At 43.0% G+C, this 12,144-nt stretch overlaps 1 protein-coding gene and 1 pseudogene across 1 annotated transcript in view; one reads left to right on the top strand and one right to left on the bottom strand.

Annotated features, from left to right (window-relative positions):
- Positions 1-12,144, top strand: part of LOC111187206 (calmodulin-binding transcription activator 1) — a 104,578-nt gene that overhangs the window by 73,389 nt on the left and 19,045 nt on the right.
- LOC149750843 (ubiquitin-conjugating enzyme E2 variant 1 pseudogene) lies at positions 2,817-11,534 on the bottom strand (annotated as a pseudogene).

Raw genomic sequence — 12,144 nt, 5'->3', positions numbered from 1 at the left:
AACTTGATGGAAAGCCGCCCTCTGGAACTTGCCATAAGCCACTCTCCTGTGCTGGAGGAAGGTGCCTCGTGGGGAGATGTCTCACTGGAGGCGCCCTGGGGGAAGCTGCGGGGGGGGTGCTGGGCTGTGTGTGCTGTCATCTCCAGAGGCCTGGGAGGCGGCCCGCACGGCGGGAGCTGAGCGAAGGGGATGCTGCACATGCGGGTGAAGACGCCTGCGCTGTAGGAGGTGGATGCTGTGGAGGAACACACCTAAGTAAGATCATCCGGAAGGAAGGCTCTGTGTAACAAGATGTCACAGTGGTAGCAGTTTTTTTTCTTTTTCCTCTCCTCAGGAATAGGATTATGGTGTCCCTAACCCCTGTATTCGTTCAGCATTTATTTAATAAATGTTAAACATTCTCTCTGTGCCAGACAGCGTATTTGTCACCAGATACATAAGAGAGGACAAAACAGACGTTGAACTTGCTTTTGCCGAGTCTGTGGTCTAGTAGGACAGCCAGCCATTCAGTTGGTCAGTTGAGCTCCTTTTTTCAGACACTGTTCCAGTCCCTGGGGACGTATAGCGTGGTCATCAAGACACAGTTTGCCTTTAAAGGGAAACAGCCATTAAGCAGATAATTGTAAGAATACGTATGTATTTACAAAATGAAGGTTGTGAAAGGTTGTTCAAGAGCAGAGGACCTAATATAGATCAGAAACCAGGGAAAGACTCCCAGGAAGTGATCTTCTTGTGACGGGAGGGACGGGAGGGTTAGAGAGATCAGTGGTCAGCGAGGGGAGTGTTGTGGACAGAGGCAGGCTTGCGGGAAGGCTCTCCGGGGTGAAGAGCCTGGCACGTCTGAAGGAGTGGGAGAGGCAGGGTGGCTGGAGGGCAGGGTGTGCTGAGGGTGGCAGAGGGCAGACAACAGCGGCTCTGTGCCTTCGCCTCCGAGAGGAGCCGGGCTGGAGGCTGGGCGGCTGGGCCGGCGTCTAGAGCAGGTTGGTAGGTGTGAGCGACCTGTGCTGGGAGGGAGAGACCACAGAGAGGAGAGGAGGCCATCATTAACCCAACAAATACACGAGTGTCTCTGTGCCAGGCAGTTTCTAAACTCCTGGAATAGAAAAAACAAACAAAAAAAGCCTGTCTGCAGGGAGCTTAATTTCTAAAGGGGAGGATAAAAATAAAATGAGTTGCCAAGTGCATTGTAGGAAAAAAAGTCTATTTACCCGCTTCAGATGCCAGTCGCAAGTCCAGGTTGTCACCTGTGCTGCTGACCGTAGGTTCCATGACCCCCTCCCTCGGGTTCAATTAATTTGCTAGAGTCACTCACAGAACTCAGGGAAGTACTTACTTACTACCACTTTATTAAAGGGCACAGATGAACACCCAGACGAAGAGATACACAGGCAGAGGTCTCGGGAGGGTCCTCAGTGCAGCAGTGTCTGTCCCTGTGGAGTTGGGGTGTGTCACTCTCCCAGTGTGGATGTGTTCACATCCACAATCTGGAAGCTTTCTGAATCCGGTGCTATTGGGGTTTTATGGAGGCTTCCTCTTGATCAATTATTAATTCCCTTTCCAGCCTCCCTCCCTCTCTGAAGAATGGGGGGCGGGGCTGAAAATTCCAAGCTTCTTTTTGTGGCTTGGTCTTTCTGGCGACCAGCCCCCATCCAGGGCCATCCTGGAGGGCCCCCTCTCCGGCCCCCCCCCCGCCCCCCGCAACAAGTGGCCTCACTAGAACAAAAGATGCTCTTATCACTTTGAATTTACAAGGGTTTCAGGAGCCCTGTGTCAGGGACAGGTCAAAGACCAAATATGGGAACAAAAGATGTTCTTAACACTTAGGAAATTACAAGGGTTTTAGGAGTTCTCTGCCAGGAACTGGGGCCAGAGACCAGTATATACTTAACTATTATCCCACACTGAGGGACCCGAAGGAGATTAGTTGTAGATGAAGATTTATTGTAGGGAGGGTCTGCATGTTGTAGGGATATTAGTACTGATGTCCCCAATTCAAATTACAATTATATTTTCTTTGAAAGGATTTAATTATCCAATTATATTTGGAATTCTTTGAGTTAGCTTTGTTTCATGGCATTAGTTTTGTCCACTCTTTGTTTCTCAGTTGTATTAATATAGTTTACAGATCTACTCATCCTTCCAGGCATTACCCAATTGAGAGGTGACTGTTTTTAGTAATTTTAAAATCAAATCAAATTGGAATTATATGTTGATTTATATATTGAAGTTCTTTTCCAGCCTGTCTTGCTTTAAGCATTATACTGCCTTAAAGTGGTGTGTGTGTGTGTGTGTATGTATGTGTGTGTATATGTGTGTGTATATATGTATGTATACATGTGTATATGTGTGTGTATGTGTGTGTGGTGTGTGTGTGTCACTCCCCTCCGCGGCCCCCCCAGCCCCCCCCAAGGAATCACAGATACCTCTTCTCTGTTTTTCTCCCCATGCCAAAATCTGTTGTGGTCATCTTGCCTGCCAGTGCATATGTGTGGAGGTGGATGTACATAACTTGCAGAGCATGGAGTTTCTATAAAAATTGTTAACCAGTCCCTTATTGCTTACCCAGTATTCTGCACACCTCTCCAGTTATTTTCTTAGGGCCTGCCAACATAGCTGCTCACCAAAGAGCACAAGCATTTGCCATATTCCCTCTAGAGAGGCACTGATCTGTACTCTCAGTAGCTGAATATGAGAATGTTCGGCTCCCTAAACTCTAACCAACACTAGGGATTATCAGTTTTTTAAATCTTTCTTAGTCCAGTGTGTGAAAAAATTATGTCTTTAAAAAAAATTTTTTTTTGCGGTATGTGGGCCTCTCACTGTTGTGGCCTATCCCGTTGTGGAGCACAGGCTCCGGACGCACAGGCTCAGCGGCCATGGCTCACGGGCCCAGCCGCTTTGCGGCATGTGGGATCTTCCTGGACCGGGGCACGAACCTGCGTCCCCTGCATCAGCAGGCGGACTCTCAACCACTGCACCACCAGGGAAGCCCTATGTCTTCTTTTAATTTGCATTTCTTTGTGTGTGCTCCTGAGATTTAACATGTTTTGGCCACGTGTGTTACTTTTTTGAATTGTCTGTTCATTCTTTTGTTCTTTTTTCTCGTAGATTCTTCACCCTTTTTATTTCTGATTTCTATGTGTTTTTCTTAAAAAAGTGTGTATGTATAATTTTTTCCTGGCTAGAAACCTATATTTCAGTCTTTTTTTTTAAAAACAATTCTTTTTGTTTTAGATGTTGGGAGTAGGAGTTTATTAATTAATTAATTTATTTTTGCTGTGTTGGGTCTTCGTTTCTGTGCAAGGGCTTTCTCTAGTTGTGGCAAGCGGGGGCCACTCTTCATCGCGGTGCGCGGGCCTCTCACTATCGCGGCCTCTCTTGTTGCGGAGCACAGGCTCTAGAGCGCAGGTTCAGTACTTGTGGCTCACGGGCCTAGTTGCTCCGTGGCATGTGGAATCCTCCCAGACCAGGGCTCGAACCCGTGTCCCCTGCATTAGCAGGCAGATTCTCAACCACTGCACCACCAGGGAAGCCCTGTATTTCAGTCTTGTCTTTGTTGCGTCCTCACGTCAGTCCTGTGAGTCACGCCTTCAAACTTTGACTCTTTCTGGCCTTGACAGCATACCTAGGAAAGGTTTCCTTACCCCAGTTATTAATTATTCTCCCTGGATTTTCTTCTTTGTTTTGAATTTTTATCCTTAGATGTTTAATACACATAGACATTTTGTATATATTGGCAGAGTGAGGTAGAGCTTCTTATTTCTTTTTTCTCCCCAAATAGATGCTTATTATCGAATCATTGATCCTTTCCTACTGATTTGAAATGTTGCCTTTACCTTGTGCTAAATTTCCACAAATACACGGTTTTGTATCTGGATGCTCTCTGTTCATTGATCTGCTTATCTTATGCCTGCATCAGTACCACATTGTTCTTTCCTTTTTCTTTTTTTGTCCCTTACACATTGATTTAGTTTTCGTTGATCTGACTTAGTGTGAAGAGAAAATTGTTGCTCCTATTCTATCCTTAAAAATCTAGCGAAAGTGAGGTGTGGCTTTGTAGTAGAGGTTCATTTGTTTCTCTAAGTTGAGGTGACAATCTTTCTTTTTTTTTTTTTTTTCCTTTTGGCAGCAGAAGTTGTGGGTTGATGAAGAAAACTAATTTAAAGCAACTTTTCTTGCCACTGAAAATAGAATTGAAATAATCTGTAATTTTCATTTCTTTAGCCATTGTTTCTCAGCTTTTCTCACATCTTAGAACACATCAAAAATAAAAGTATTTATAAGGCATATGGGATTAATGGATGAGTACTCTTGAGATCAGAGACCACTGGTCCGGGGTCTGGGTGGCCCAGGCCCCCTTGCAGAGCATGAGGGGATCAACATCTGTGACTTGTGTGTGTTGTGACACACATCATTAGGGACGTGTTTGGAAAGTGCTGATCTAGGTTAAAGTATCCAGCTTCAAATATTTTTCATTGTAAATCATTATAGCTTGATATGAATTTAACATTCTGAGACTCAGACCTCTTTTTAAAAAGTTTTAATTGTGCTAAGACATATATAGCGTAAAATTTACCATCTTAACCATTTTAAAGTATACAGTTCCTTGGCATTAAATAAATTCACACTGTTGTGCAACTAACTCCCTGCTCCCTTCTCCCTCCAGCCCTGGCAGACGCCTTGCTACTTCTGTCTCTCTGAATGTGATAGCTCTAAGTGCCTCATGTAAGTGGGATTGTACAGCGTTTGTCTTTGTGTGACTGGCTTATTTCTCTTAGCATAATGTCCTCAAGATTCATCCACATGTCATTTCCTTCCTTTTTAAAGGCTGAATAATATTTCATTATGTATATACCACACTGTTTATCCATTCATCCATCGATAGACGCCTAGGTTGCCTCCACCTTTAGGTGTTGTGAGTAATGTTGCTGTGACCATGGGTGTGCAAATCTGAGAGGCAGACTTCTTGTAAGAGTTAGTTTTTCCTCATTTTTTCACCTCTTACTCAGCTATTCCAGTCTGAATTTAATTCCCATTCTTCTTCTGAAAGCTCTTTCATAGATCACTAGTGATCTCAGAATTGTTAAAGATAAGGAGCATTTTCCAGGGCTTACTTGATTTCTCAGACATATTCACACAGGTTGACTGTGCTTTTCCCTTGGCCTCTGGGTTGGCATATGCACCCCTGGGTTCTTCTCCCCCGTGTTGGATGTTCCATCTTGCTCTCTTCTACCAGCACCTAAGGTGGGATTTCCTCAGGGCTTGAGACTAGACCTTCTTCTTGTGTGACTGGTAAACGTGGATATTTCTCAGGAAGCAACCGAGGCCCTTCACCTCCTGATATCAACTTTTGCTCTCAGTGACCCTACCCACTCCCATAGTTTCAGCCTGCCGAGGGCTCCTGCATTTGTTTTGAGCTCAGCTCTCTCTGCTGAGGGCCCCACCAGAGCTGCCCACCTGGTATCTGATTCCTCCAGTGCAGGATCTTGTCCTGTTTCATGTGTCTGAAATGAGCTTGTGGTCTTCCCGTCTGTCTCTCCTGTCTCAATAAAGGGCACCTCCCAGGTGCTTAAGTCAGACCAGGGGGCCAGTTTTAAGATAAACTTTTACATTTAGAGTAGTTTTAGATTTACAGGAAAGTTGCAAGAATATTACAGAGTTCCTGCGTACCACACACCCAGTGTCCCCTAATAACATTAGGGTGGTACGTTCATCCCAGCCAGTAACCAGTACTGATATAGGATTATAAGCTAAACTCCACACATTCTTCATATTTCCTTAGTTTTCCCCTGATGTCCTTTTCTGCTCCAGGACCCCATCCAGGAGGCCACCTGACATTTAGTCATCATGTCTCCTCAGGCTCCTCTGGACTGTGACAGTTTCTCAGACTTCCCTTGTTTTTGGTGACCTTGACAGATCAGGTGTTTGTTGATGTCCTTCAGTTTGGGTTCGTCTGCTGTTTTGCTTGTGATTAGGCTGGGATTATGTGTTTTGGGAAGGAAGACCTTGAAGGTGCAGAGCCCTTCTCATCTCATCTTATCAGGGGTGCCTGCTATCAACAAGACTTCTCACTGTGATGCTCTTACCTCCATCACCTGGCTGAGGCAGTGCTTATCAGGTTTCTCCAATCTAGAGTTACTATTTTTTTCCTCTCAGAGGTCATTTTTTCTTTTTTTGTTACAGCACAACTTATATATTTCAAATGGACAAAAAATTAGTATCTTTACAGTATCTTAAGATAAACTGCCTTTGAATGGGAGCTTCCTTTTCAGTACTTTGAGGGCTACAAGACGTATCTAGAAAATTTACTACAGTGGAAAACGAAGACTGCTTAAATCGAATGGGGGGTAGGGGAGGGCCTGTGGTTTTTCTTTTTGATTAATTGCTGTAACACCGTCCATCAGGAGGCTGAGGGAGTTTCATATTTTCTTTAGACGTCATTAGGTGCCGAAGCTCTTGCAGGACAACTTTGATGCTATATGAGTTCTGCCATTTTGCTAGCACTGATATGGCTCTTGGGTCCACCACTCCATTAGAACTGTTAACTCCATTCATATTAATTTTTGTTACAGATCTTACACAGGGGGGTGCTTCTGGGTATTTAGGTCCACATTCTATTTTAAGGCTGTATATTCGGTTTTCATAAATTGTCCAAGCCCGTGGTGGCTGCCATCTTGCATCGCTGTTGCTCCTCAGAGGTCATTTTTGACACCTCCTTCATCTTTTATGTATTGAATCCAAGACTACTAGCTCTATTTCCAAATAAATTTCCAGTCTAAATCACTCTTTACAGCCACCTCTCCAGTCCAGGCCACAATTACCTGTGCCCAGACGGCTTCTAGAGATCTCCTGGCCCCTGTCCCTACTTGCACCCTTGCCCCCTCCCAACCCAGTCTCCGCCCAGATGCCAGAGTGGTTTTTTAAAAATGCCAGTTGGATTATGGTACCCCATTTCTCAATCCCTTGAATAATTTTCCATCGTATACTTAAGATACCGTCCAACTTCTCAACATGGTCCTCAAGGCCTGTGTAATCTTGTCTGTCACCCCCCCGGCCTCCTGCCTGGCCTCCCCCCCCTTGTTCTCTGTTCTCCCCCCGAGTTCCTTCTACACTCATGTTCTTCCTCCCACGTTGCCTTTTACGTGTCGTTTTTTCTTCTTCTTAGAATATGGTCCCTCTCCACCTTGTCATCTTCCAGATCTCAGCTAAACATTATTTCCCCAGGGAAAATTGCCCGACCCCCTAGCAGAATTGATGAGGTACCCTTGCTGTGTATTTCTGTAGCATCCTGCACTCTGCTCGTGGTGCTTGAAATGACTTGTTCTGTGTCTGAATCCTCGCCTCAGTGGCTAAGATAGACAAAGCTGGGACGTCTTCTCTGCTCTTCATCACACGTCCCGGGCACCTGGTAACTGAGCCTGCCCCATGGTTAGGTGCTCAATATACATTTGTTGAACGAATGAGTTTGTCTTTAAGTTAAATTAGTGAGTAGAACTGCAGAGTGGAAAATCATTACTCTTCCTTTTTTTGTGTGCAAGTTCTTGAATTTATATCTGTGGTTCCCCAGATTGAAGTCCCACATGTATCCTTCTAAATCCATTGTGTAAGGGGAGGTGGGATAGGTACGGTAGTGTATGTAGAAGAGTACATTCCCCTCTGCTGCCCCTGAGGACCTTACTATTCATTCATTGCCTTATTCCCCAAACGTGATTGGGAACCTCAGTGTGCAGAGCCCTGTTGCAGAGCACGGACATGGGAGGCTGTCAGGGCTGGCGGAACACCTTCCATACCTGTCAGGGTCAGAGCCATGGAGTAGGACAGACCTGGACAGATGGAGTTTCAATTCCAGCTCTGACATTTTTAAGATTTATGTCTTGAACCTTAACCGTTGCTCATCTGAAAAAATGGGGATAGCAGTATCCCTCTTGTAAACCTTGGAAAGAATCAGATAAGCAGAAGAATGCAAGATGATCAGCATCATAATCATAGCAATCACAGAGCCAGTGTTTGTTGCTTTTTAAAAAAAACATCCTTATTGCAGTATAATTGCTTTACATTGTTGTGTTAGTTGCTGCTGTACAGCAAAGTGAATCAGCTGTACGTATACATACATCCCCACATCCCCTCCCTCTCGTGTCTCCCTCCCACCCTCCCTATCCCACCCCTCTAGGTGGTCACAGGCACCGAGCTGATCTCCCTGTGCTGTGCGGCTGCTTCCCACTAGCTACCTACCTTACATTTGGTAGTGTGTACATGTCAGTGGCACTCTCTCACTTCGTCCCTTCCTCCTCCCCACGTCCTCAGTTCCATTCTTTACACCTGCGTCTTTATTCCTGTCCTGCCCCTAGGTTCATCAGAACCATTTTTTCTTTCTTTTTTTTTTTTAGATTCCATATATATGTGTTAGCATACGGTATTTGTCTTCTCTTTCTAACTTACTTCACTCTGTGTGACAGACTCTAGGTCCATCCACCTCACGACAGATAACTCAATTTCGTTTGTTTTTATGGCTGAGTAATATTCCATTGTATATATTTGCCACATCTTTATGTTTATTGCTTTTTAAGTCCTAAGCACCATGCTACTCAGTTTATATTACTTATTTTCATTAATACTCATAGCAACCCTATAAGGTAGGGATGTTGTTATCTTCATGTTATAAATGAAGAAAATGTGACTTAGTTAAAAAAACTAAATAATTTGTCCAAGGTCATAGAAGTAGTAAGTGGTAGAGCTATTACTGGAACCTAGAATTGGTTCTAATTGGAAAAGAACTCCCTGTATCTTATATAGCTACCCTATCTTTCAGTATAGCTTTATTCTTTGGGGTTTTAGAGACTTTTTAGGCATCCATTGGCATTTAAAAACTTAAGGGCCACCTTAAGCTGATAGCAGCTGGAATTTGTTTCTTTACACTTTGGCAGCTCTGACATCTGTGCCTGGATGTCTGCAGGAGGCGGGTGTGTGTGGAGACTGGAGGATGGGGTGGACCCACCTGGGCAGTTTTTCTTTTCTCTTCTTTAAAGTAAATAAATAAATAAAACATTAAATATTTTTGTAAATAAATAAAATTATTTTTGGCTGCTTTGGGTCTTCATTGCTGCGCGCCGGCTTTCTCTAGTTGTGGTGAGGGGGGCTACTCTTCGTTGTGGTGCGTGGGCTTCTCATTGCGGTGGCTTCTCTTGTTGTGGAGCATGGGCTCTAGGCGTGGGCTTCAGTAGTTGTGGCTCGAGGGTTCTAGGCGTGCGGGCTTAAGTAGTTGTGGTGTGCGGGCTCAGTAGTTGTAGCTCGTGGGTTCTAGAGCGCAGGCTCAGTAGTTGTGGTGCATGGGCTTAGTTGCTCTGTGGCATGTGGGATCTTCCTGGACCAGAGCTTGAACCCGTGTCCCCTGCGTTGGCAGGCGGATTCTTAACCACTGTGCCACCAGGGAAGTCCTGGGCAGTTTTTCTTAAAGTGAGGATTGTGGACTGTTCTAGTCAGACTCACCTGGGGTTTTACTAATGCAGATTGTTTAGCTCTTCTTTTGATGTACTAAACTGTAATCTCTTAGAGGAAGGACTTGAGAACTATTTTTACAAATGACTTGGTTTAAATAGGGGATTCTTATTCATCTGAAGCTTGAGAATCAGTGACTAGAGGAAGTGGGAAATGTTGGAGTCTAATCGTTCCGACTGTCATTGTAGGAAGCCAGTACAGCAATTAAAGTAAGCACTGCGTGTAGGTTAGTAAGCTTGAAAACAGGTCATGTAGAAATAAAGTCAGCAGTGGGTGGGTCTGTTTCGCTTTTGTTTTATTTCTTATAAATTTGTGTTTGGGGAAATTTGGCATATATTGTATTATTCTTTTTCCCTAGTGGGGATAGTACCTGAAAGGAACGGGTCTCAGTTGTGATAGAGTTGACATAATATAAATGCTAAATCTGAGGAAGAAATTTAAGAATATTTGGTGAATTTGCATATCATTTGCAAAGCTAGGAGTATGTCTAAAGCTGATTTTCTCTTAGAGAAACTGTCATATTGTGCCTTGATTTTCAATTTAGAAACTATGGTAATTTCAGGTTTGTGGCTAATATGAAAGCTAGTAATCAGTATCAAATGTTTTAAATTTATAATATTTATGTATTTATGCATTTATTTTATTTTATTAAAATTTTAAAAAAATATATACATACACACTTAAAATTTTTTTCCAGTTTCTTTGCCCAGTTTTTAAAATTTATTTATTTATTTTTATATATACATCTTTATTGGAGTATAATTGCTTTACAATGTTGTGTTAATTTCTGCTGTACAACAAAGTGAATCAGCTATATGCATATATATATCCCCATATCCCCTCCCTCTTGAGCCTCCCTCCCACCCCTCTAGGTCATCACAAAGCACTGAGCTGATCTCCCTGTGCTATATGCATTTATTTTAAACAATGAGATTACTTTTATTATTTCACCTAAGAAGACCAGAACCAGGTGGTTCCAGAATTGGTTGGTTCAGTGGCTTGGAAGGTGGCTCCCACTGTCTCCCCTGTGACTCTTGGCTTCTTCTGCATAGTGGCTACAGCATGGCTGTGTGGTTTAAAGTGTGCAGGGAGAGGGCAAAGTCCCTGTCTTTTGACCGCCCCCCATTCTTTAAAAAAATTTTTTTTTAAACTAAAAATACTTGATTAATCCAAAAGAAGGCAGAAAGGAAGAGCAAAGGAACAAAGAACACAGGAAATAAATAGAAAACAGCCGGATGGTTCACTAAAACCCAACCATATCTGATTAAAAGGTGGGAGATTGACAGACAAGATTTAAGAGAGCAGGACCCTTTAATTCTTCTTGAACTTTGTTCTGGGATGCAACTAAGTTACTTTTAAGCAGTTTGAACCTTTAAGGTTTTGCTTTGTTAGGTGGGTCTGCAGTAGTGCTCAGTCTAAGGCTAATTTTTTCTCCACTCCTGAGGCCTTCTACACAGTGCTTGAGTCCTCTGCCCAATGCTTGGTGAATTTAGAGTTTTTCAGTCTCTGACCCCATTCTTAAATAGCTTTTTTGAGGTGTAATTGGCATATAATAAATTGCACGTACTTCTGAGAAGTGTGCACATGCACACACCCCATGGCCATCACCATTCCACCAGGATGAGTGTATCCGTCACTCTTAAGAGTTCCCTTGTGCTCCTGGCAGCCCCTCCTCCCGCTTGCTTTCTCCTTTTGTGAAATCTTTGAAGCTATTAGGGAAAAAATTATATTGTTGAGGATAAAGTCCTAGGTAGAAAGGTGTTTAACTTGTAGTTTTAGCTTTTGTTTTCTTTTTGAGGATTGTGACGGAAATAATATGATGATTGTAGGTGTATGTTGCTGTATCATCTATAAAATGTTTTGAGAAACAGGCACATATTTTAGAACACTATCTTTGAGAAGCTTGACAGAGGAAATATATTTTCAGAAAGGTTGAAAAAAATGGCAGAGATGGTGTCTGTTGTGGGAAGGGGGTCAGGGACGGGGTACCTCTTGCTGGCTGTGCTGCCCTGGGCCCCACTTGGAGGAGCCACAAACATGGAGACCAAATGCTTTTATTTTCTTGGTTTTTCAGCCAGGCAGTTTCTAATATGCTGAAGAAACTAACAAATTCTAACATGAAAGGGTAAAAGAAATATAGTCCCCACTTAACAGAAGGATATACTTAGCTCAAGTGCATTTTATTCTAGTGAGTTACGTGTTTTATTGAGTGACGTTTTGGTGATTTATTTATTTATGTTTATAGATTAAAATTTTTTTTCTGCCTCATCACTATAATAAACTTTTGGCTGGACATTTCTCCTTTTACTCTCTGAATACACTTGATGAGATTAGTTTCTGCTGCAGAGAGCATTATTCTGTTGAGTTAATAGCCATTTTGTAAAGAATTAGTAAAATATATAGGGCTCTATTTTAATGGGCTTCTTCAACTGTCTCGTAGGTTCTCTGGCTCTCTGAATTTTCTTGGCTCTTTATTTCTTTCTGGTTCTTCTATGTGTTTTGAAAGTAATATGCTTGAGGTGAGAATGGCAGCATTTCTGTCATGATTTAACTGTATTAGAAATGATGTTCTTTGTTCTGTGTCTGCTTAGTTGAGAAATGAACCAATTCTCTTTGCTTATAAATGCTGGCTGGTCCTTGGCCCAAAAT

Source organism: Delphinapterus leucas, chromosome 1 (assembly GCF_059928025.1).
Source record: "Delphinapterus leucas isolate spDelLeu-1000000601 "Yukka" chromosome 1, BTC_Dleu_Yukka2, whole genome shotgun sequence".
NCBI lineage: Eukaryota > Metazoa > Chordata > Mammalia > Artiodactyla > Monodontidae > Delphinapterus > Delphinapterus leucas.
Note: the sequence above shows the minus strand (reverse complement) of the source record. Positions and strands in the feature narration are given on the sequence as shown.